The 26,678-nt window shown below is 35.2% G+C and overlaps 1 protein-coding gene and 1 non-coding gene across 2 annotated transcripts in view; one reads left to right on the forward strand and one right to left on the reverse strand.

The window, feature by feature from the left end:
• Positions 1-26,678, forward strand: part of Dkk2 (dickkopf Wnt signaling pathway inhibitor 2) — a 95,940-nt gene that overhangs the window by 44,897 nt on the left and 24,365 nt on the right. The gene's annotated exons all lie outside the window — the stretch shown is intronic.
• On the reverse strand, positions 4,001-4,116 carry LOC143406621 (U5 spliceosomal RNA). Its single transcript, XR_013092255.1, has one exon. It is a non-coding gene; the product is annotated as a U5 spliceosomal RNA (small nuclear RNA).

Genomic DNA, 26,678 nt, shown 5'->3' on the forward strand with positions numbered 1-26,678 from the left:
CTTTGGCTCCATCTGCAGATTGCTGTCAGGTTGGCTGAGAATCTCAACTGAAGGTACAGAGATGGGGTTCTCTCCATATAAGTAACTCTCATCAATTTCTCCATTTTTTTTTTCTTCTTACTCTTCACAGCTTTAACAAGATAATAGTTATCTGACTTGAACCTCTCAGGTTACTACATCTTCTCTAAACCCGAACCATCCTGTATTATGGCTACTAGTTACCTATTGACCGCTTGATATTGTGACTATCATAGTGGTGTAATTGAGGAACAGAATTCTGTACTTTATTTAGTTAAGATTAATATTAAAATTTATTTAATTATATTAAAATTTAGAAGCAAAAATATCTTAAATGTTTTTCATTAAACAGTTTTTTTTCATTAAACAAATTTTTTTTTGTATTGATAGGACTTTATTTTACTTCAGGATTTATTATTTGAACAGAGATGGGCTGCAAATATAAGATATATACTAGATTTTTAAAGACTTACTATAAAAACAATAAAAAACTTACTAATAATTTTTTAATATTCATTTTCTATTAAAATAACATTTAAAATATGTTGGATTGAACTAAATAAATTATTAATGTCATTGAACTCATTTCTTTTTTGGGGGGTATCAGGGGTGAACTCAGGGGCACTTGACCACTAAGACACATCCCCAGCCCTATTTTGTATTTTATTTAAAGACAGGGTCTCACTGAGTTGTTTAGTGTCTTACTTTTGCTGAGGCTGACTTTGAACTCTAGATCCTCCTGCCTCAGCGACCATGCCCTACTTGAACTCATTTCTTTAAATAAGACAATTTTTAATTACTGTATGGCTCCTATTGTTGGAAAGTTCCACTCTAAACTATACCTAAATGTATCCCAAATGTGGGATCCATTGAGTGGGCACTAACTTTTAATGATGTTTCCTAACAATTGATAGGATTTTTGTAGTGTAGTGCCCTAGAGTGAGTGAACTATCCTCTAAGAACATTTCCTGAATGGAAGGAAATAATCCTATTGTTAAGTATCTATCAATAATTTTTGAATATTCAATTCAACTCAGTCATCCTGAGAGATAGGAGTGTTTTGAGATACCTTACTTTATATATCAGAAAACTGAGGCACAAAGAAATTTCTTGCTCATGTCACACCTGGTAAACATAGAGGCCAGAATCAAGATCAGGTTCTCTTGACTTTACTATCCAGGATTTTCCCAGCCCACCATACTATAAAGATTTCTTATTCCAATGAATTTGAAACAAAAGTCATGGAGGAAATTTGTTGATTTATTAGATATTGATTTTAAGATTCTTCTCAAAATATAAGTGGGTCTTCAGTGTGCCTTCTATCTCCCCCACCAATGCCTCAGACCAAATTCTATTTCTTTCTTGGCTCCAGGGGTAACCAATTTGAAGTAGTCCTAGAAAGACCATGGCTTAACACTTCCATGACATGTGGTTTCTAGGGGTGACTTTTCAGGTCACGAACATGAAGGGACAGCCAGGGGTTTGGTGGAATCAGTCCAGCCAATATGGGCATCTGGCATTCAGCTGAGCTCTCCTAACCCCAGTTGAGGTTTTGTTCCACCCCACCTTGATCCTTAATTTCACTGCTAAGTGGACCATGAGATAGTCTTGCTTCCTTTAGAGAAAGCTTTAAAAGCATATGCAAACAGAGTCTCAAAGATATAAACTGTACTGAGGTCACAAATGGGATGAAGGACCTTGACCTTGGGGCTGAAGACTTCACATGTTGTGGCCCATTCTCATTTTCAATCTAGTCATGGTTTGATCCTCCTGCATTTGACTCTGACTGACTGGGATAGTTCTTCGTGGAAGGTTTGGAATGATATTTACACACATTAGCACTCTTTGCACTAGACTTTATGTATCCTTCTTTGCTAAATAAGTGTGAAATGGATTTTTTTTTTTTTAGATGCAGGTAAGTCCTGTTCTTGAATCCATGCTAAGTCTGGAATGGTGCATAGCTGTGTGACATTAATCACTAAAAAGAGAGTTACAGGGACCTCCAGGATCACTGCAAAGTTGGTCCTGGTTTTGTACTCCTTATTTAGTACAAGGAATCCTTTGGTATATAATAAATACTGACCAATTCACTGTAACAAAGGAAGGGATGCTTCCTACCATATCCATTTTATACTTTCCATCTAACTTAGTATCATGGTGTGATGACCTTAGACATGCTCTCATTGGAACCCTTCAGAAACTGGAAACAGGCAACGTGGAGTTTAAAAGCAAAGCTTGGGATCAGACCTGTATTCAGTTGTGTTAACTAAGTGGACTACTTTCTTTACCTCTCTATAACTCAATTTCTTCATCATCAAGAAGACGGAAACATCATAGCCCTTAGGGGTTTTTCAGGTATCAGCAATGGAAGTCAGCTCCTAAGGATACGTGTTAGCCAATGGAACCAAATAAAGGACAGAATTAGCCATGGAAGGATATGAATCCAAAGGGCTCTGGGCTTGCAGGGAACAAGGTGCATTGGCATTATTAGGGCACCACAAAAAAATGAAAGTTAAAGAGCTCTTCAGATTGCATCCCATCTTTCTATTCAAGATGCACATTCAAGTTAACATTTGAGTGGTTAGTTGGGGTCCTGCATGTCTCTTCTCCTTGGTCAGAGGAGGGCAGGAGAAGCAGAGTATTCCAAGGCACAGCCCCATCAAACTCCAGTCAAGTCTGGAGGCTAAGTATTTAAATAAATCATTGGGTGGTGTAATGTAGGAACAGGGCATGGATTCAGGACAAGTAAAAGAAACAGAAGTGTTTTAGAGACTTCTGACTTACAGAGTCATTATGATGTTCAAATGAGATAATTGACATGGACACAATTAGGATAATTTTTTTGGGGGGGTGGGGGTATTAGTGATTGAATTCAGGGGCACTCAACCATTGAGTCCCAGTCCCAGCCCAAGCCCAATTTTGTATTTTATTAGAGACAGGGTGTCACTGAGTTGCTTAGTGCCTTGCTTTTGCTGAGGCTGGCTTTGAACTCTCGATCCTCCTGTCTCAGCCTCCTGCCCAAGCTGCTGGGATTACAGGAGTACACCAGTGTGCCTGGCAATTGACATAATTTTTAGAGTTATCATTAGAAAGAAGAAAAAGAGCTCATAATCCAGCTTGTTTTTCTAACTAAGAGTGATCAGGTTCTCAAAGAGCTTATTTTATACAGACACATATGTAAATATATCTGAAAAATATTTATTTTTATCAGCATTTTCTTGGATTTCACTTAAAAGTTTATTACAAGGGCAGTTTAGCAATGTGCTATCGAACTAGGTGGAGATATATGGAAACAAAATGAGTAGGAATTATGTTCCAAATAGTTAGCATGAAATTAAAAAATCTGCCTTCATTATTTCAAACACAAGCCAACAATAAATCTTACACCATCTATTTTAGTTATGGTAAATCATAGTCGTATGTGATCATGATTATGTCTAATTGTGGGATAAAGAATTTAATTTTAGAGTATGAATGAAATATACCCTTGTTGACATCTTATGTCTGAGAACAATAGGGAGAGAGCCAACAGCAATGTGATATAAATCCCCCTACCGAGAGAATAATAAAGAACCTTTAAATTGAGGATTCTGACTCTTAATGATAGTTTCAGAAGACTGGGCTATCCATATTTAGAATGTAACAGCTGCTTCAAATTAGGGAGGCTGTAGACTCTTCTGACATGAGTTCATTGATGATGATGATGATGATGTGTGTGTGAATGTCACTTCAGTTGTGTGTAATCAGAAAATATAGAATAATTCCCTGAAATATTACTTTACAGAGAAATATTTTCTCTAGTAAACTGCTGTTCTCCACTAAGATTGCCTATCTGCATTGATATTTGTGACTTTTTAAAAGAACATCAAGAGAGAGTTGCATGACAACCCCAGGAACTTAAAAGGAACCAACTCTCTCTATTTTTTTTTTTACACTTCTGCTTTCACTTCACAACAATGTCTTTCATTAAAACTAAATAATTATCCCTGTCAAAGCAAGGCCTCAAACAATTAAAGTAAGACTGAAAGTTATTTCCCTCTTTGGAAATCTTTAGTAAAAGGCCAAATATTCATACAATATGAAGAAGAATCAGAGTATACCCTTTGCTTTCATGACACATCTCAACTCAGAGAAGCTCCTAGTGCATTGATGGTGGCCATTTGGCATGGAAATATAGTGCCTGGCAAAACTTTGCAGGGAATTCTATAAATAAATAAGAGTGGAAGGAAATGAAAATTTTGTCAGTCTATAATTTCACTCTGGACAGGGCACTGTAGATAATCAAATCCATTGGAGTTACCACCCTTTCCATTCTAGAAATGATTTAGTGTTCAGACTGTACCTGGGCCACAATTAGGAGGTGATATGAAGGACACCTGCCTGACTGGGATCTAGTTTCTTGGTGAGATTCATTCCTCCCTTCTTCTCTGCTTGTCCTTCCCTCTTTTCTTGTTCTGAGATAATAGTAAATTCACATGAAGTTGTAATAAATAATACAGAGAGATAAGATAGACCCTCTACCCACTTTCCCTCAGTGATCACATCGTGTAAAACTATAGAACAACATCCCAACTAGGATACCACCATGGATAGAGTCATAGACAGAATATTTCCATCACCAGTCGGATCTCTCAAGTTGCCTTCACAGTTATTATCACTTTTCTCCTGTCCTAATTCTGTCATTTTAGGAATGTTATCTAAATGGGATCACATAGTATATAGTCTTTTGGGATTGACTTCTCTCATTCAACAATTTTTCTGGGGATTGTAGGCTGTGCTGATGTGTGTTGATGATTTATGTCCTTTTATTTAAAAATAGTTTTCTGTGGTATGGATGCACCATTCCTCTCTTGAAAGACATCTAAGTTCATTTTCAGTGTTTGGCTATTAAGAATAAAGCAGTTCCAGAGTAAAGCAGCAGCTCAGATATCTGGACATCAATATTCATTGTTCACATTAGTCAAAAGGTGGAGACAGACACAGAACACACACACACACACACACACACACACACACACACATTGGAACATTATTCAGCATTAAAAAGGATGAAATTCTGATACATGCTACAACATAAGTAAGCCACAAAAACATGGTAAGTGAAATTAGACCTATAAGGACACATATTGTATAACTGCACTCATATGAGGGACCTAGAATTGGTAAATTCCTAGAGACAGAGAGAGACAGAGAGAAGTTGCCAGGAGCTGGGTGGAGAGGGAAATGGGAGTTATTATCTGAGTACAGAGTTTCTGTTTGGGATGATGATTTTGTTTTAGGAATGGAGAGTAGTGATGACTACAGAGCATAGTGAAATGTGCTCAGTGCTACTGAATTGTGCACTGGAAAATGGCTAAACGGGCATCCTGTGCACTCCTGTAACTCCCCCACCCCCAAATTTCATAATTTCTAATCTTCAAGAATTTATAATTTTGCTGGAGAGATGAGATTATAAAGAAACACAACATGTTAAATCAGCATCATATAAGTGGGAGAAATAATAGAGTTAAAACTAGTTCAGTGATGAGAAAAAATCCCTCCTCTCTGCAGTGAGAGTGGAAATCATCCTTGAAAAAACATCGGAAAGATGAAATTTGTAGTGAACCTCCCAGGGTAGCTAGGATTTGACAGAGTCAAAGACCAGACAGAAGTCAAAGGACAGCACTCATAAGATGACTGGCTGCTGTCACAAGGGCATAGCATGGAGAGAACAGGAGGCTGCCCTGTTTCAGGGAACAGGAAAAAGCTGGGCATAGTGATTCAAAAGGGAGATATTCAAATACAGAGGCAACAAGTAAATGGTGGGGAATTTTGGATGCTAGTGGAGAGGTGCCTGAGTGTCCTTAGACCCCATACTCTCTACAGCTTCCAAAGGAATTTAAACAAGGAGACAGACTTTATATACACTAGTGGAATGTTTTGATATGTGCAATTGTTTTTTAAGATCTCAGACTAAAAAGTAGCTACTATTTTTATGTGAAAAATATTTTTCTCAATTATAGAGATGATTATTCGCTTAATATGTCAACCAAAATCAGAATAATTTTGTTTATTCTTTTTTACTCTTTAATTTAGAGCACCCTTTCAAATATCCATTAGGCATTATTTTGATTTACTCTCATTGCATCCATTTTTCTCATATAGACTGATAATTAAATACCAGAAGAATCAGCACTTTAAATTTTTTCTCCTCCTCCTCCTCCTCCTCCTCCTCCTCCTCCTCCTCCTCCTCCTCCAATTTAACCCAGTCCTTTTTATTTTTTCTTTGAGACAGGGTCTCACTAAATTGCTTAGGGTCTTTCTCAATTAATGAGGCTTGCTTTGAATTTGCAGTCTTCCTGCCTCAGCCTCTGGAGCTGCTGGGAATGTGCCACCATGCCTGACACTTTAAATTATTTTTGAAGGACTATATTACAGATGCTTCTGTATTTATGATAGGGTTACAGTCCTGAAAAACCCACTGTAAATTTAAAATATTGCATCTACAAATGCATTTATTGCACCTGACCCACCAAGAACATCACAACTTAGCCACGTGGTATACTGTATTGGTTGCTTCCCAGAGCTGCACTTTGAGGTTGCTGCCTAGCATTGGGAGAGAGTATCTTATCAAACCTTGCTAGCCTAGGAAAAAAACTAATTTTTAAAATATTCTTTATTATTTTTATATTAAATGTACATTTGCACCAAAAATGAAAAGTCAAGCCTTTAAAAATCGGGAACCTTGTGTAAGTTTTGAATGGACAGAATCATGAGTAAATTCTTTTCACCCAGTTGATTTTTCAAGTGGGGAACATGTTCAAAAGTTGAGTCCTTATCTATATTAAATTCTTGCTCATCAAGTTCCCTCTTTCAGTGTAAGGCAATAGTAATGATTACTTACACTGTTGTAAGGAAAAAATAGGACTGTGAGTTTGTAAAAGTAGAACTCTATTCTAATATTTTAGATAATAAATTTTGGATGGTTTGAATCAGCCCTTATTTATAAATCTTTGCATTCTCCAAGCACCTCTGTACCTATCACACAGCACCGAGTTATTATTGGTAGCATTATTGAAAATAGCAGCAATACCATATGTGTTTATTTTCCTTTATACATAGAATCTGTTTAATAAGTTTGTTAGTTAATAAGTGAGTGAATTTACATGAACCTAGTTTTAAAACAATCCATCATGTGTTGTATAATCATAGTAAACCATAGTTAACCCAGAATTAAGAAGTTATATTGCTTGTGTTGAGTTTGGTGGTGCACACCTGTAATCCCAGAGGTTTGGGAGGCTGAGGCAAGCAGATCATAAGTTTGATGTTAGTCTCAGCAACTTAGTGAGGCCCTCCACAACTCAGCAAGACCTTGTCTCAATATAAAAGTAAAAAGGATTGGGGATGTAGCTCAATTATAAAGCATCTATAGGTTCAATTTCCAATACCAGAAAAAAAGTTATATTACTTGTATCCACAACAAACAAACAATCCTCATAGAATCATTATTTGTTCTATTTATGGTATGAAACATTTAAAGTAATGCTGAATAAAAATCAAAATTTCATGTCTTCCATTGGCTTTCCTTTGTATTTAAGCAAACAGTATACATGATATAATCAATACATACTATGCTTAAATTTTATTTTCACTTAAAAGATGAGTTTCATGCTTAAAATTTGATCTGTGTAATATGTACACATACACATATCTATAGGTATATTAAATATAAGTTAATGTACAGATGTATTATCAATATAAAACTATATATTCTAAATTGAAATTAATAACATTTGTGCTTCAGAATAGTCTGTTTCAAATAACATGGTACCAAAACAAAAGAGTGGGATAAGATAAATCTGTCTATACAGTGATTGTCTTGTTAAAATTAAAAGTTTCTTTCCAAGTTTTTATGGCATCCTCTATGGGAAAAGCTCTCTGTGATATAGAGGGTGTAGCACTAACCACTGTGATATAGAGGGTGTAGCACTAACCACAGCACATGCACCAAGATGAAGTTTTACGTGTAGGTTGTGGATGAATAACTTAAGACTGATGGTAGTGAACTATTTAAAGTGAGTAGTATTATGAATTGTTCCCCTGTGGATCCATTTGAGGGTTTATAAAAGTCTTGTGGCTAAATGTTAAGGTTGAACAAACAAACAAACACCTGGATACTGTGATATATGAGAAAAGACAGAAACTGCATCTGTGCATGAGTGCAGTGCAGAGGGTTTGAGTAAGTCGGTAGTAAGAATAGCACGGCCTCTGCATGTGTGTTGCACACTTAGCAGAGTGATCCTGAACACGTGCAAGCCCTCATGGTTTTGGCCATGGTCAGCAATACTGTCCAGTGGTGATGTGGGGCTCCTTCTAGGATAAACCGGGAGTATGTAATTTACCACTGAGTGGCCTATTTATAGTACACAGGAGGATACCTTTCTGTTTTTCTCCCACAGTTATTAAATCTTTGCAGCAGTTAAAATCCAAGATACAGTATGACTTTGCACAAGATGACAGGGTGCTTCCTATACTCTTCCTGTCTGAAAAAAAATGATATTAAGTAGTCTTGTTAGAATTCAGGGAATGAATGGAAAGAATGTGAGTTTTTTTAGAGAGTTTGCTTTCAATCAAGGTTCCTTATTTAAACTTGTTTGTGTACACTTTAGTTATTTTTATTCCACAGACAAAGCAATGTATGCATTTGGTGATTGTTTTGAGTATTAATTGAGTTGATGGACATGAATACACTAATATCATGCCCAACATCTATTAGATGATCACATTCCCTCACCTTCTAATACCACATCAATTCCCTGTTATCTGTTCTGAAACTAATAAAACATTTCAGAGTTGTAGGAATTCTAAAATTTACAAAATAAACAAACAAAAAACCTTTACATGTTTTCTTATGGAAGGCTGATGATAATCCATATGGTAAGAATACAGTAACTTCTCAAATACCTGTAAATATAGGAAAAACCCAGCTTTGTTTTAAGAACTTGATGTTTGTTATGATTTTAATCCTTGTATTAATAAGTATCTTATTCAATAGTTATTATTACAAGCATTTTTCAGATACATAATCATAAGGGAAAGGTATCAACATACTAGCTTTATAACAAGAATATAAGCCCTGTAAAAATAAGACATGTTTTAGCCTCCTTGAATTTTAACAATACTTTACTTTGCACTTAATAAAATACTTAAAGTATTTTAACAATACTTTGCACTCAGGAAAGTGTTTTGTTTTGTTTAATTTTGAGACTTTCATCGCTAAACCTAGAAAGACAATAACATTATAGAAACTTTTGCTTCTTTGATACAAGAACTAATTAAGAAACTTGGTGGTAAAGATTTATCTCAGGAATAAACAAAGTACCAAGAGTTTTGCTGTGAAATTTGTCAATAATTTTGGTAATTTACCTCTGTGAATTGGTTTGTCATTTGTGTAAAGTTGTGGGGAGGAGGGAGGAGGAGGAAGGAGGAGGGAAGAGGAAGGAGGAGAACAATTTTAAGTTTCAGACATGAGGTATTACCAGTAAATTATACTTGGAATGATCAGATTGCATTTCAATAAGTTGCACTGGGAAAAAAGTATATGAAAAATTTTGTTATAGCATTACCAGACTGAGGCTTTTACTTATCCAGACTTATTAGCTAGTATCACAAATAAATGGATGCTCCCTTACAATGGAATAAGAGTAGCAAAGAAAGCAGTGTCAGGTTACTACATCTGGATTATTTTCAGTGGTGGAAAATAAAATAATGAGGATGCCAACTAGGCCACCCACTGCAAAATGTGGGTGACCAAATGAGCCAACGGAACCTCTAATGAGTATTTACTCCAAAGGGCTCTGAATGTAAACTACTTCCAGACTGATGTGGTGCCAAACACAGGGGATTAAGTCTGTCGAGGGCTTTTGTTGATCAGCAGCCAAGGCTTCTAGGAACAAAGGAGGGGTCTCCTTATTAAACGTATCGAGAATATTACTTTCAGACAAGAAGAATGCAAAGAATGGATCAAAGAGCACTGTAAAATAGAAGACAAGTAGACATAAGTAATAACAGCATCATTCATACTCTGGATGTAGGTTGATTTTGTTTGGTTAAAGCATTATTCTTTTAGAGGACTTGAAAGCATCACTTAGCATTTATGTGATCTGCGCTGCATTATAGGTAGTTGTGTGCATGTCTTTGGTTTGATGGTTTTGGGGGTAGAAATGTCTCTGCTCTGTCCCTACAGTGTGCCATTAATCTCATTGTCCTTTCTTCCTCCAGCACTAAGCAGAGTGTACATATAAGCTCTTTAATAATTAGCTTTGAGATATATGAAATTGAATTAGGTGGGTACGCCTGCTTTAATGGTACAGAGAGGGTAAGGTAGAACATAATATACTTTTCTTTTAGGAGGCGATAAATTCATAATACAAAGAATTTATGTTTCTAGAGGGAATAGCTCAGTGTCATTTAGAAAGTCAGTGTCTGAGTTTATCCTGACTCATGGATGTTGTGTATCTCACGCTAATCAGATTCCCAAAGCAATGCAAACGACAGAGCACATAAGGAAAATCACATTCTCTATATGTTTACCCAGGGATAAAACAAAACAAGAAAATATTTGCACACTGTGACAAAAGTCAGTGCTGGGATGGATTCTAAGATGGCCACCCAAATAAACGTTTACTTCAGTACAGCAAAGTAAAGCAAAACAAAACAAAATCTAATTTAGTATATTTGAAAAGTTTAAAACATAACAACAGCAGTTATTTGATTCCTTTTTTCTGTTTCCAAATAGTTGTCTTGACATTTTAGAAACTTCACCTCTCTGGTCCTTCTCAAAGACGTGGTTGATTGAATTTAACAGGAAGATTCCTTAAGGAATACCATCAAATGTTAATTGTGAACACCAGTTTCCTCCTCTTTTGGGACAAGGTAACCATATGAGTTTTAAGTATTGACCCTCAATTTTGGAATTATACTGGATGGATTAAAGGTTTTCCAGTTACCAGCTATGCCAATGTTGCCACAGTTCTAACATTGCCTAGATTCAATAAACCCTCTACAGAGAGAGGGGCTCACACACTGGGCCACAGCAGTAGCAGGAAAATTGAATTTTAATCAAAAGTTGTGAACACCTTTTGAATCCATCATTTGAGAGTTTCTATAGTAGCAACAGGGACTGAAAATGGAGTTACTATTGATGAGTATACCATGGGAAAGAATGTGATCATAAAATCATAATTATCATTATAATGACATTAGTAATGATTGTTGAGTGCCTGCTCTATGCCAAGCACTTTTAGGAGAATTTCACATGCATCATCCTACTGAACCTTTCTGGTGATAATGGCAAAACTAGATGACCACTAGTCTCTATTAGATGGATTAAACTTGCATCCTTGCAGTTATACACATTCAGAAAGCTCACCAAATATGTACTTATCTTTTGTATTAAACAATTCTTTTTAGTGTCAGAAAAATCCTCTCAGTTTATTATATTACTGCATTCATTCAATCTTCACAATAGCCTTGTGAAGGAAGTAGCTATATTATACCTATTCTATGAATGGAAAACTGAGCTTTAATAAACTGTCTAATTATCATGCATCTCATAAATGGTAGAACACACACTCAAGCTACCTGGCTTGAGTGTACTGAAGTTTGATTCAAGCTCAGAATATTTGCTTTGATGAAAATGATGACAATAGAGTTTCATTAAGTGTTAATCAACTCGGTATCACTGAGACTGTCTATTAAGAATCTCTCTGCTTTACTTCTCAGCTACTCTGTAGTTCTCTAAATCTTGTGCTCCTGGTCTAAAGACCATAGATTTGAATTTGGAGGTTGGAATTATGAGGGTGAGGGAAATCTCTGACCAATTGAAATTCTGACAATATTTCTGGGTTCTCTGTGTCTTCCCTTGGCCAGGCTCTTTCCTTTCCAGTGGTTTCCAATCCCCCGCCCTTTAGTTTAGAAAGCAGTAGAATATTTCTCACACCTAAAAGAATCACTCAAAATAAACGTGAAAAGCTTTCAAAGATTATATGATCGGAGACCAAGAAGAATGCAAGAGAGGTGAAAGGTATTGAAGTTGAAAACATATCTTTCCTTTTTCTTTTTAATGCTCACCTCATATTCTCCCCTATTTAGATACTAGGTGAAAGTTATTTATTGATTTTCAAAGTAAACATTTTGTTTAGTACTGGAGTGGAAATGAGGCAGAATTTCCTTTTGGAGGGTTGGGAAGGATGGGTGTGGTAGATTGAGAAAAGAGAGAACCCATCTTGAGAGTGGAGGAGCCTAGGAAAATTATTATGAATCACAAGAAGTGGGAAAACCTGGGATGTACCCTGAGATATGTGAAATAGGAAAGACAAGAGGGTCTCAAACTGGAGCCTGACATTTTTAGTCAAACAGAGTAAGGAAAGTTTAGCTTCAATTCTGAGCAAAGATCATAAAAGTGCTTCTTTGAAGCATTTGACTGCTAAATGAAAAACAAAATAAGAAGCGCAAATCAGCCTTATCCTCCAGGAACTTAGCACTTAACTTAATTCCAGAAAAGAAATTAGAATCTGTACTAGATCAAATGCTAATATTTCTTCTTGAGTACTTTTGACTCTGGGAGTGTTTTCCAGTTAACCACTTATGCTTCTGTGAAATCCAAATGGGAAACATGGAGAAAAGAGAAAGAAGATAAGCATGCATTTTGAAAGAGTGTCTCTTTATCATCTCTTGAGTGGGGGAGTCAATGATATTATTATCTTACTTCCTATCCTAGAGGATCTACAACCAGAGGCAATCCTTCAATTTCTGTAAGCCCTATATGTGACGACAGCTCAAGAATTTTGCCAAAACATTCAAAGCCTAACTTACCTAGAAAGCCATATGGAAAATGAAGTCTCAATTACTTCATTAATCAGGTCATTTTATGCTCAAATAAAATTCTGCTAACTTTTGGGCACACTGTTTCACAGCAACTTTCTTTAAAAGTAGATATAATAGTTGCAATAATTTTAAGAAGATATGAAGCATTGTCTCATCATTTTGACTTTCATTTTAAATCTTAACCACAAGACCACTCCAGTGGGAAGAGAGAATAAATAAATAAGTAAATAAACAAATAGAATCATATACAAGAGGGCTGGGGCTAGGGGTGAATACTGGTTGCCCTTAAGCAAATTGCTTAATTATCCTGGGTTCATTATCCCCATTCATAAAAATAGTGATAGCAACCAAAATAAGATTACCTGGAAAGCTCTGGAAAAAGTTCAAGGAGCCCAACAGCAGTTAGGGGCTCCAAATATTATATATATACTATGTCTTGCATTGTGAGGTTTCCTTCCTTCTCCCCTCTCTTCCTCCCCCATCTCTTCTTTCTTCCTGCTTTCCTTCCTTCCTTCCTCTTTCCTTTGACAAATGTCACTTCTGTGTCAATTCTATTGTGTCCAGCATTGTGTGCTAGTGATCAGATTTAACTGGCGAAGACAGATCCATGGCTTGGGATCATGTCTTCACCCTCCTTATAATTCTGTCACTTTCCATTTCCTCCAGGATGAAGAGCCTCTCTGCACGTGGCTGAGCAGGCCTCATCTCACACTGGTCCCACCTTTCTCTCCTTCTAGGGTCACTTTGCTTTCGTTTTCACTGGGCCATCTCCAGTCACAGGGACTCTCGTAATCATTTCCACTTTCTGAAACTTGTCCTTAGCTTGGGTCTCTCAACTGGTTAACTCCATGCATCCTTTAGATCTCAGCTCAGATATCACTTCTTCAGGAAATCTTTCTCCGACCTTTAATCTAGATTGGGTTATTTTGCTCTGCATTTCTATGGCACTGTTCCACATTTATTCAGAGTACTTTTCTAAGTTTACTATATTTATTCTATGAAGTACTATCTATTCCACAAAATGGCAAGCTCCATAGGACATAATGTTATGCTTGTCTTTGTCCAGTGCCTGACAGGATGCTGAACCCATGATAAGTGCTCAGTATGTGTTAGTTGACAGACGGCATAATGTAATGAATGGGTAGTTCCACCAAGGAACATCATTGCCATCAATTTTTTTTCCCTGTTAGTAATTATAAAGCTTCCAATAAAGTATTTCTCCCTTCAAATTAAAAACTTAAAAATAAAAAATTGTGCTCCTGTAATACCCAGACTATAATAATGAACATAATTCTTTGAATAAAATTTCACATTGTGACCTTTCTTCTTTTTGTACTCTAAACCAAAAACCTATGGCTGCAAAGCCTGGTAGTTGTGAGGAAGTCTCCAGAAAATTATAACTTCCAGGTTCTTCATTAGGATGCATATTGTTTAAAGAAAGAAAGAATGCAGAGGCTTACAAATTCTCTTTCAAACATTGACTATTTGTGAACAATGGTCAAGACCTTTCATTTGCTTCCTAACAGATGAGATTTAAATAAAAAACACAAGTACATTCTTTGGAAAAGTAGAATGGTTAAAAATTTAGCAAGGATGCAGAGTTCTGCTGATGAGAAAACCCTCAGCAATTGATTTTGTTGGTATTCAGTTGCATTCTTGTGACTGGAGTTTAGATCTAAATGCTACATTAAATGTTGGTCTTTAAGCCAGAGTCTAACAAAAACTCCCCCAGGTGAAAGGTATGTGAAAGGACCAATGAATTACCTGCTTTCCTCCAAGTGAAGAGTCTTGAAACTTCTATTAGGACTTTTCGGTGATTGCATATTATATCACTGTTTGTGGTGTGAACTGATAAAATACAATCAATAAGAGTGTAAGTTATAGGTTATAGATTAGTAAAAATATAGATTATAGATATAAGATTTTGATAAGTGAGTTAAGATAATTATAAATAACTGTCATAGACAGGCCTAAGACTCCATTTTGTTGCTCTCTCTTAAAACAAAACAAAACAAAACAAAAAAAACAACTGTTACAAGAACTGTTTCTGAGAAACTGAAATTAAAGTTGTTTTCTTATATTATATTGTTTTCCGTACTTTGTACCCCAGAAAATGTCCTTAACCCAGGATTTGATGGTCTTGGTGACCCAAGATTTTGAAGTAGATTCACTAACCACCTGCTTGAACTCAGGATTCGGTTGTCTAACACCTACTCAAACTCAAGATTAGAATTCAAGATTCGATTGTTTTGAGTTGTTGTGCTAATTGTTGTCTTAACTTCTATGATTGACTTGCTTGCATGACACTAGAGGAAAGTCCCTGAGCTGTGGTTTTCATCCTTAAATTCCCAAGACACAGGCTAGGAAACTGCTGTTCTCCCACAGAGCTTCAGTCTCTACGGGTGGGTGACAGTCCCTGGCCAGGTAAATAAAGCTCTCTTTGATTTGAATTCAGACTTAAGAGTGTTTTCTGAAGCAGCTCCCCATAACATCCCAAGGGCCAGCTCTTTACTAGAATCAGTGTAATGGCTACTGTTTGACAATCTAATGGTGTTAGATTACTTGTTAGTCATTATTTTATAATTTAAATCACCTTATGAGTAAAGATTAATTGCCTATGACTTATGACAAACATCCAAACCTATGTTCACTTGAAATCATGCACTTAAAATCCTTTACGTTCTCCCCACTTATTTCTAATCTTAAGCTACTATATGTTAGTATATGTACCACTGGACTTTGCATACAAACAAGAACCTCTTCTCATAGGAATTAATTTTCTTGGGAAGAAAAGTGCAAGAATTATAGGACAGATTAAAAACAAACCAGGCAGGGTGACGTGTATTCAAATTATTTTGGTGGGATGCTCCAGTTTTTATTGCTTTTTAGTTAAGAGGACCTGTGTGGCTCTTGACTTTGGTGTTCTTGAGATCCCTGTTCCTGACAAACTTTGAGATACAACTCATTAGTTTCACAAAAAGGGCATGTGGCCATAGTTTTAACATAATGGTTGATATTAGCTATTTCAAGAAATATGACATATGAAATTATCTGAATAATTCAAAAGGCAAAAAACATTTTTGTGTCTTCAAAAATGTTTCAATAGATAATATAAATATCAAGAAGCAAAATTATAAGATATAAAGGAATGTAAAAGTACAAGAAAAATGTGGAAAGAGAAAGAAAAACACATTTCTTCTTTTCCCTTTACTCTATGTGAAATCAAGTAGGTGCAGTGGAAACGAATACTCTTAACAGTCAGGGGTTCCAGAGACACAGAATCAATAGCAGATTGACGTGATTGTGAACTCTGTAGGCTGGAAATATAGAATATTTTACTCCTAAGGGAGAATTGCTTTTTCTATAGGAAACTTCCTTTTCTTTTGCCTTTAGGGACTTTCAACTAATTGGAGGAGGCCCCCATCCATTATCAAGTGTAGCTCCTACCCTTAAACTCAACCAACTGGCAATGATACCCATATGCAAAAAATACCTTTACAGCAACATCTGGGTTAGAGCTTACCAAAGGTGACATAAAAAAACCAACCATCACAAACACCAAGTTGCTCGCTGGTCTTCGAATTTCTTATCTGTCCCTTTTGGTTCATTCAATTCATATTCTTAATTCAAACTTCAAAATATAGCTGTTCAGAAGACTCTGGATATAACTGTAGATAACTGTATCTTTTCTTCCTTTAGTTTTTCACCTTCTCATCATTCTTTGTATCTTGCATCTTCATTTGAAAGTCAGAAAGAAGAGAGTAGATAAAGATCAGTAGGCAGAGTACATAAGACCCCTTTCACCAATTTTGTGAAGCTTAGGGACCTTTTATGATCATTTCCCATAAAAATGTTTGCATGCATGCACATCAGATATAGTACTAATCTCCAGGATATATAAAAAACTCAAAAAACTTAATACCAAGAAACCAAATAACCCAATCAATAAATGGGCTAAGGAACTGAACAGGTATTCCACAGAAGAAGAAATAGAGTTGATCAATAAATATATGAAAAAATGTTCAACATCTCTAATAGTTAGAGAAATGCAAATCAAAACTAAGATTTCATCTCACACCAGTCATAATGGCAATTATCAAGAATACAAACAATCATAAATGTCGGTGAGGATGTGGGGGAAAGACACACTCATACATTGCTGGTAGGACTGCAAATTGGTGCAACCACTTTGGAAAGCAGTATGGAGATTCCTCAGAAATGGAGGAATGGAACCCCATCTGACCCAGCTATCCTACTCCTTGGTTTATTCCCAAAGGTTTTAAAATCAACATACTACAGTGGCACAGCCACATCAATATTTATAGCAGCTCAATGCACAATAGCTAAACTATGGAACCAACTTGGGGCCCTTCAGCAGATGAATGGATCAAGAAAATGTGGTACTCATACACAATGGAATATTACTCAGCCTTAAAGAAAAATGAAATCATGGCCTTTGCAGGTAAATGGATGCAAGTGAAATAAGCCAATTCCCCAAACCAAAGGCTGAAATGTTTTCTCTGATGAGCAAATGCTGATCTATAGTGGGGATGGGTGTAGGGATGAATGAAGAAACTTTGGATTGTGCAGAGGGGAGTGTGGGGAGGAGTGGAGATGTGGAGATGGGAAGGACTGTAGAATGAGACAGACATTATTATTCTATGTATATGTATGATTACACTACTGGTGTGACTCTATGCCACATTACAGCCGGAGGAATGAGAAGTTGTGTTCCATTTGTGTACAATGAGTCAAAATGCATTTTAGTGTCATGTATAACTAGTTAGACCAAATTAAAAAAAACATAGAAGGGAGACCAGGAGAATAGAAGAAGGGGATCAGAGGGAGGGAGGAGAGGGAAAGGGGAGGTACTGGAGAATGAAATTGATCAAATTATACTGTTTTATTGTGTGCACAATGAATATATTATATCAAATCCCACTGTTATGTATAATTACAATGTGCCAATAAAGAGAAAAAAGTTTGCATAAAAATGGGAAAAGGAGCATCATCTATATGAGATATGATTAACCAAGTTTATGATACAGCAAGATAAGCATTTACTTACATAGTAAATAACAAGATCTGGTTGTAATAACCACCACAATTTTTAAATGGTGATGAGTGGAAACAATATTTTGAGCTCCAGAAATAGCCGTAATGTGATATGGACATATCTGTGATGTCTACTGCTGACAATGTCATAGACACTGCTAATACCACAGTGATCCATTGTGCACATTCACAATTGAAGGACATGTAGTTAGAGGTTAGTGAATAAAAAGTTGTCAAAATTTCCCAATCGAGCTCAGAGACTTCTGGTTAAAAATCAAACCAATGTTTGATGAGAAAGAAATGACGATTTGACCAGCTGAGACTTGAGAATTATCTGTGGATTTATTTTCTCAAGCTTTGTCCTGATGACAAGCATAATAATAGCAGTAGCTAACACTTACAGCACTTATTAAGTGCCAGACATCTTCCTAAGTGCTTTACATATGTTACATCTCATCACTCTTGGAAAATCTCCACCGGGCTGAGATTTTACAGATAAACAGAGAGGCCAAGTAACTTGCCTAAAGGCACAGAGTTTTGTAGGTTGGTGGAGCCAGGAATCGAGTAGTATGTGATCTTTTAACTGCATAATTAACTGCTGGCTTCTATGTATTGTCCAGAGCTGTAAAACAGATGATGGAAGAAGAGGATTATGTGAGATTATTTTGTTAGTAGGAAAAGTTATGAAGCTTATTTTGAATATCTCTAAATTTGCATAACATGTTTATTATTGTCTACCCAACTTCCAAATAATTGTTAACTAAATTGTTACTGTCAGATGCATAAGAGAAACCCATAAACCTTGCAAAGAAAGTCTTTGCTAAGAAAAGTCTATGACTATGCTTGCAAAGAAAGTCTATGACTCTTAACTATTACCAGAGCTTTCTGTTATTGTTGTTACAGGCTGTTAGTGGCTACAAACTGAAGAGTTTGAAATTCTGAATAAGGTTAAAACATTTTAAAATTTATTGTTATATGGTTGTTTTACTCTATTGGGATTCTAGAACCACTTTGTCATGAAAATGTCAAAGTTTTACAGGTTTTAATGATTTAAAATTTAGGAAAATTAACACTGTGTTAAGACATGGCTATTATAATTAAATATTAAATACTTTTTAGCTCTGAAAAATTTTCAAAATGGACAACCCACAACTTGTACCACTTTTTCATTTCAATATGGTCAAAATACATTTTTTTCTGAAAGATTTGATGAGTTTAATATACTATTTTAGAACACATGGAAAATTAGCCAACTCTTGATTTTTCAGAGAAAGGAGAGGGGAGATGGCAAAAGTATTTAAATATAGTGTCCAGTCAAAATTAGTATTTAATATTTATTTTAACATTCTCCTTTATCAAAATGCTTGCTAACCTTGAAAGAAATAGAAAAATAATTTAAAAGAAGTTAATCTCTTAATGTATTAACTTGTAAGATAAGAAAAATTAAAATTCAAATGCTTGGTTCTCCCTAAATGTGCATAATTATAATAAATGTAAATGACCTTATTATTAAACTACTTCCTCGTCCAGAGCAGGCCTTTCACAACAGAATGAATAAATGATTAGGAAAAAAGAAAATAGTAAATCTATAAATTGACCCACTTTGTTGTTCTTTTAAACTTTAGTCGCACACTTTTATTGAAGACCAACTTAGTAGAAAAAGAGAATTTTATTAATTATAATCATTTCTTTTAATTACAAATTAAAACTGTTACAAGGGAAAGTCAACACATTTTGTAACAATAGTGATGTAATATGAAACATCTTGAATTTCAGACAGTGTGTCTTAAGAGCTAGGCAAACATTGATTTAGTAAAACATAAGTCATTATTTATAAAATAAATTTGTAATGGATATGTAGTCATCCGAGTTTTTCTTTCTTTGTTTAACTTGTCTTATCCTTCTTTTAAGTTGGTACCTTTCTGTTGAGTTTTCATATCAGTGAACAAATTGTTTCATGAATTGGCATGTTGAAAAGAATTCAGAAATTGTATTTCAAATGTTACCTAAGTTTCATTGTGTAAAAACTTAATTGAGTATTCATATATCTTATGGAAGGAAGGGCAAAAAATTTCACAGGTTTTGCAAGATGCAAAAAGTATCTGGTGAATAAATCCATAATTGAGCAACTAAAAGAGATGTGGGCCTTTGTTTTCCATAGCTTTTTCAATAACTCTAAATTTTGCAAAATTCTTTTATTATGGATTTGTTCACATTTTGCATTTTGACTGTATTCTTTTTTAAGAATATTTAATATTAATTTTTTTTAAAAAACTTGAAATTCCCATTTAAGTCTTATCATTCTCTTTCTGATATGGAGTTACTTATGGGAATTTCACTAATTGAGAATCTGGGTCCACTTAATATCTCTATCCTCTTAGGGAACATTTGAAAAAAAATAGGCATAAAGAATCAAGTAGACTTCTCAGACAAATGGAAAGATTTACATGAAAGGAAAAGTGGCAATTTCCTTGCATTGTGTACAGCAATGGCATGGAAGACCAATTTTTAGAGTCCCCGCAAGGAAGAATGAGATCAATCAAAAACATAAACTTAGGTGAGGCAAATAGGCACTCATAAAAACAGCTTGATAAAATGAGTTTTTGTGATGTGAAGACTTGAGATATTTCATTCCTAATCCACCAGGAAAAACCTTGTATATGTTGGAAATATTTTCTCATACTGATAATAAAAATATTTTTAAAGAAATCTTGTTGGGGTTGGGGTTTTGGCTCAGTGGTTGAGTACTTGCCTAGCACATGTGAGTCACTGGGTTCAATTATCAGCACCTCATATAAATAAATTAATTAAGTAAAGGCTCATTGACAACTAAAAGATATTTTTAAAAATCTGTGATTTCAAAATGTCAAATACACTAATTGAACTTATATTTTTGTTTTTCCAAAATCTTATCTGCTTGATATGATCAACTACTAAGAAATTTAAACTCGTCTGTATTCAATATCTTTTTATCTCTTAAATTCTTAAAAATGATCTTTCTTATCATTTTATTTAAGGAATGGAAAGAATGCAAGGAAAACAATCTGTTGGGAATGAGGGTAATTAGTGAAATGGATACTAAAAATTAGGAGTAATTGTGTTCAGGTGCATGAATTTTGTCCTTCTTAGTTAAATAAGATTTTGTCAACTGTTCTTTGAAAATGTTTCTAAGCCTGCATCCATGAATTCGGATTTACTTCACATTACTTACTATATATTCAGTACAGTAGGATTATTACTATTCTTCAATTTCCTTGAAATGGTGCTTAATTGTGACATTATCACTCTTGTTTCTTGAATAAGACTGCAAATCTTACACATTAGGCATACTCTCATAGTTCCCAGGTTTGCACCTATTTTTGATTGATCCCTTTAGAAGAGATTGTGACTAGTATTTGTACTTGAACTTGGGATCCTTAGAATTTTATTAATAAAGCTCTCGAAGGTGATAGTAAAACAGTTCATTCCTAGATTCTTTAACATAATTATATATGATCTGTATCCTAGTATATCTTTTAATATATGTGCTAATATATCTTTTTTTAACTGACCCAGAAGTAATGTTTTACTAATATTGAGTTTTGATGTTGGTAGATTTATATTTATTACTTAGTTGAGACTGCAAGCTAGTATATCTTTTAATACATGTTATTATACCATTAATCATTTCTATTATAGTTCATAGGACTTGTAAAACTAGTAGTTTTGCAATGCAGACAATTCTGAGTTCTCAATTTTTTTACTTCAAAATAGATGTGGTTAGTTAAATTTTCTGGAAAAACTCTTGTTCTCTTTCAAAATGCTATTAGAGCATCATCTGAACACATATGGACTCCACTTAACCCTTGGATTAAGTTATCTTTAGAGTTCAGATTCCTGTATGCACTCAATAATTACTCCTGAATCATTGTACATGCACCAGAAATTATAATGTGCACTTACATTGAGATGAGCTGTCCTTAGGGAAATTCTGAACAGCTACAGTAGAATGTGATAAATGTTGTAATCAGCATGAAGCAATTCAATGGATTAGGTTCTATTTCTGGGGCTGGGTTGCAGAAAGAGGGCATGAAAGAGAAGACTGCACAGAAGAGTAATAGTCACTTAAATCTTCACTGGGTTGTGTTGTAACTTAAATATAGGATTTCTATTTTTATCAGCATTCTTATAAAACAGTTTACTGCTGAGAAATGTGTTTCATTTGCTCTCTGTGTTTCTGTTTATGGCAAATAAATCCATTTTGTATATCTCAATTCAGCTGCAATTTTGCCAAAGTTTTCTATGGCATATCCCATATTTGTTGGCCCTCATTGGAAAACAGCAATAATTTGATTTTTGTATTATGTGAAATGACCAGTTGTGTTGCATTCACGGGTGATGTGTTGTGTGTGTTAGGTGTGAGTCCACAGAGGGAAAACCATTATCCTACACAGACAATGCCTGTGATTCCCCATCTCAGATCATGCTTTAGGCTAGTTAATGGAACCAGCAGAGAGCATGTTTCAAAAATGTGTTCACTCTATATTATTTCCAGAAAGTTTTTACTATTAGATGCTTTATAACTTCAGAGGGAAGATATGGTAAAAAGAATGGGCAGGGAAGGAAAAATTGGGGAAGGAAGAGGCAGGGAAGGAGGAGGAGGGGAAGGATGTAGGATAAAATAGCTACTTTCCCTTCAATGTTTGGGAGAGCATCAGTATAACATTAAGAGAGAGAGAGAAAAAATACCCCATTACATTTCCGTAAGTTGTTATTTTTAAGATAATTAACATGAAAATCTAGCACACTGTGTCTTGTTCTTGTTACTTGATTTATGAATAAAACAAATTTCCATTGAGAAGACATTTGAAGTTGCCTCACTGAGAATTTCCCAAGGCTCTCCAGTTGAGGAAAGCAAGTGTTATTAATTACGGTCTTGGGAAGTCATAGTACACAATGGAGAAACCCCTCCTCATTGTCCAGAACTGTACCCTTTCCTGTCCCTGAAGGCGTGGCCTTCAATTTAACATTGATGGTGGTTTCTGTATACCATGAACTGCTAATAACCTGCTTTTCTCTGTCACATAATAATGGACACTTTTGAAACCTGATTAGGCTGTTATTGGAAATAATGAGTGGTATATTGAAGAATGCATTGGCTCTTGATTAAAATGCAATTGTAACAGTCATTTCTTTTTCCTCTCTCATTTCCCTATGATAAAACAAACAAGTAGTTTAAATGGAAATATAAGCAAGTGATCATAATATTAGGCCAGGCAAAATGAATCAATAAACGAAACAGTAGCTCAAAACTTGGAAATTCATATGCACAGTCCTAGGAGCCTTTGATAACAGTGTGATTTCTAAATCTTTTGTCTGTGAACTTTTAGCTGGCACAGCTGGGACAATGGCCACATCTGGACAAAGAAACAACTTTCTCTCATGCAGGTTATTTTCTATTCCAGTGAGAATAAGAACATTTTAATAACATTTTACAATGTACTTTAACAGCATTTGGTCACTAGATGGTATAGTAAACAGTAGATACTAATATATTTACTGTATACTTGTAGAAAACTGAGGCTTGCCTGGTAATTTGCAATAGATGATACTTAGATTTTATCCAAAACCTGGATTTTCCTCACTGCTCTGCCTAGCAGGAATTTCAAACCATAAGAAAACTAGATGCAAGAGCTTAACATTGACTAGAATCATAAAGTCAATGAGTAGAAATTTGAAGGCTAAAATATTTGTTACCAGAAAGTGAATTTTATTACTTGAAATATGTAAAATTACCATAAGCTCTTTGTCCTAGGGTTGTATGATTCTGGAATGTCGGAGGAGAGAGAAGTATTGCTCTTTCTGTGGGGAAACATCCTGAATCTCATAGACTGCCTTACAAGGCAAGGACACAGAAAAAAAAAAATTCTTAGTGTCCTCTAATTTTCTGAGGGAAGGTTAGGGAAGATAGGGGGCCTCTACGCTTCCCCCTTTCATCTACAGAGTAAGACACCACAACTATAACCTCGAAAATAATGAAAATGTAATTGATCCACCAAGTGATAATGGTTAAAAGCCTTCTCTGCCCCTTCATTTTATTGAACACTTATTTTGTTCTATGTAAAGAATATAAAAGAGAGTAGGAGCAGGGTTCTAAGAGCGGGTTTAGCCTAAGTTTGTGGTATAAGTTGTGTTTTTAAAATTATTTTCATTTTTAGTGGATTGCAGTTATACATAATAGGGGGGCTCATTTTGACATATTCGTAAATGCATATAACACAACTTTCTCCATTTCACTCCCCAGTACTATCCCTTCCCTTTTCTCTTTTCTTCCTCTGGTTCCCTTCTTCTACTCTATTAGTCTTCCTTCCATTTATTTGCTTATTTATTTTTAGTTGGTACATCATAGTTATATATAAAATGGGCATGCACTGCCATGTATTCGTGCATGCACACAGCATAATTTGGTCAACTTTATTCCCCAATTCTTCCCCTTTGCCTCCCCTTCTCCTCACCCTTGGTTCTCAGCGTCTGCTCTTCTGATCTCCCTTCTATAATGTTTTATTTGTCTGTTTTATTTCCATAGAGAAAGGTGAATCCAATCCCCCTTTGGAGTAGTGAACACAGTGATAGGGCGGGCCAGCACTTTGTGCTGGTTACCCTGGTAACAGCATCTCCAATCTTACACTAACATCTGGTGTTCTTAAGTGTAACAGCTGGCTGTCTACAGAAAAATTTGAACAAGGAGTTGAAACACAAATGGGAATACCACAAAATAAAAAGTGGTTACCTAGGAGGAATACCAAGAAATAGCTAAGCTGAGGCAGGAAATTAGATGCAACTTGCAAAAGACAGAAAGAAATATATCAGGGATTTAAAAAATAGATAAAAGAGAATGTTGTCCCTGAAATGTAAAATGAAGACTCTGTGCTTAAAAGTTTTGCACTATTTTTACAAGCAAATTGACCGCCACATGTTAGGAAAGAGAAAGATCCAATTTTGGAGAATTTAGACTAATAAAAAGAGATTGTCTTTTGGAGTCTCTTCAGACCCTAACAGAAGTGGCAACTGTGTTCACCAGTTCAGTTATATATCTTGATCATTGTGGTAAAGTGTTGGAAGATTAGAAAATATTCAGGTCTTTCTCTTGAAGTGATTAATGCATAGCTTTTTATTTTGTGTTTCTATTTGTAAAATTAAACATACTATCATTTTATTTTAAGGATTTGATGATATTTTTATTTTTGTATTTTTTGGATTTTATTTCTTAATAATTTTCTTAGTTGTCAATGGGCCTTTATTTATTTATTTGTTTGTTTGCTTGTTTATTTATTTATTTCTATGTGGTGCTCAGGATCGAACCCAGCACCTTACACATGCTAGGCAAGTGTTTTACTACTGAGCTACAACCCCAGCCCTGATATTTTTATTTTTGAGGAGGGTGTTTTTACTCCATGGAATCACTGAATACATATTGACATTGAAGTAGTACTTATTGTAAACCTTAATACAAATAAAGAATATTGACTATGATATTACTCATCCTTTTAAAAAGAGTAGGGTCAGATTATGTACAAAAAGTTAAGCATGATAAAACATGATTCTTAACCTTGCTCTCTTTTAACTTGAAAAGCTTATTAAATTGCCCGTTTTTCAGTGTTCAAAGAGTCTTTATTATCTACTTTCAGAGGAGTTCACGTAAGAATGGCTGAAATAGAAAGAAGTCTTTTCCTATAAGCAAATTGAACCAAACTAACAGGAGATTTTCTTATACTTTAAGATATAAGTCTCAGAGAGTTGAATGAAATCTCTGGACCAACAGGAATACAAGTTATTCTGCTCAATGTACTAGAAAGCACGAGGAAAACTAGATAGTACTTGAAAGGGAATTAGGCTTTTCCTTTACATAGAGAAGAGTGTTCAGAAATTTATTTTTAAAATGAAATGAAAGCCCCTTGAGGTCATGACTTCTCCCTGGAGCCCAGGCTGGAAAAGCCATATGTCACACACTATGAAAAAGATTCATGTTGAGTCAAAAAAACTGCAGAGCTCACATATGAAGCTATGATTCTTCAGCTCTGTGGTTTAATCGACACCACACCAAACATGCGGTGGTAACCAGATATTTGTTTTCATTTAATGACATTCAAAAATAAGGCAATTGGTTGCTTTATTTTCTATGTAATATGAATGTTTTCCTAAATGGTAGACATAACGATTAATTTTTCCTTAAGAGCCCTATGTCTGATGATGTTTTAAAACATTAAATATGTGAAAGAATAATTAAGTCCCCGATTCCCACCAACTAGAAGTAAGACTTCTAATGTTTTTCAATTTTGCTTGAAAAAATAAAGTGTTAGGGCTTAACATGTTTATTATTAAGAATGTTCTGAGCACTGCTTACCTCACCAACCTCAGTCTCGTCCACATACCTTTAGTTACGGGTTTTGTAGGTCTCCTTTGAAACCTTTTCTGACCTTCCCAAATTTTCTCTCTAAAGACAGAAATAGGAGCATCATGAAAAAGAGGTGAGTTTTGATCTGATCTTATTGAGTATGGATGTAGGCACATGATATTTGGGACATCAGGAGAGATCCAGAGGACCCGAGGCCATGAATGGGGGATGTCTAGAATCTTACACAAGTTTCAGTCATTATTGTTTAGAATTCCTTCCACATAAAGCACTTGAAACCATATAAATGAATGGAATTCTGGAGTGAAAATTTTTATAGGAGAATTAGAAATCCAAGACCAAACCT

The sequence above is a fragment of the Callospermophilus lateralis genome, chromosome 8 (genome assembly GCF_048772815.1).
Source record: "Callospermophilus lateralis isolate mCalLat2 chromosome 8, mCalLat2.hap1, whole genome shotgun sequence".
NCBI classification, from domain to species: Eukaryota; Metazoa; Chordata; class Mammalia; order Rodentia; family Sciuridae; genus Callospermophilus; species Callospermophilus lateralis.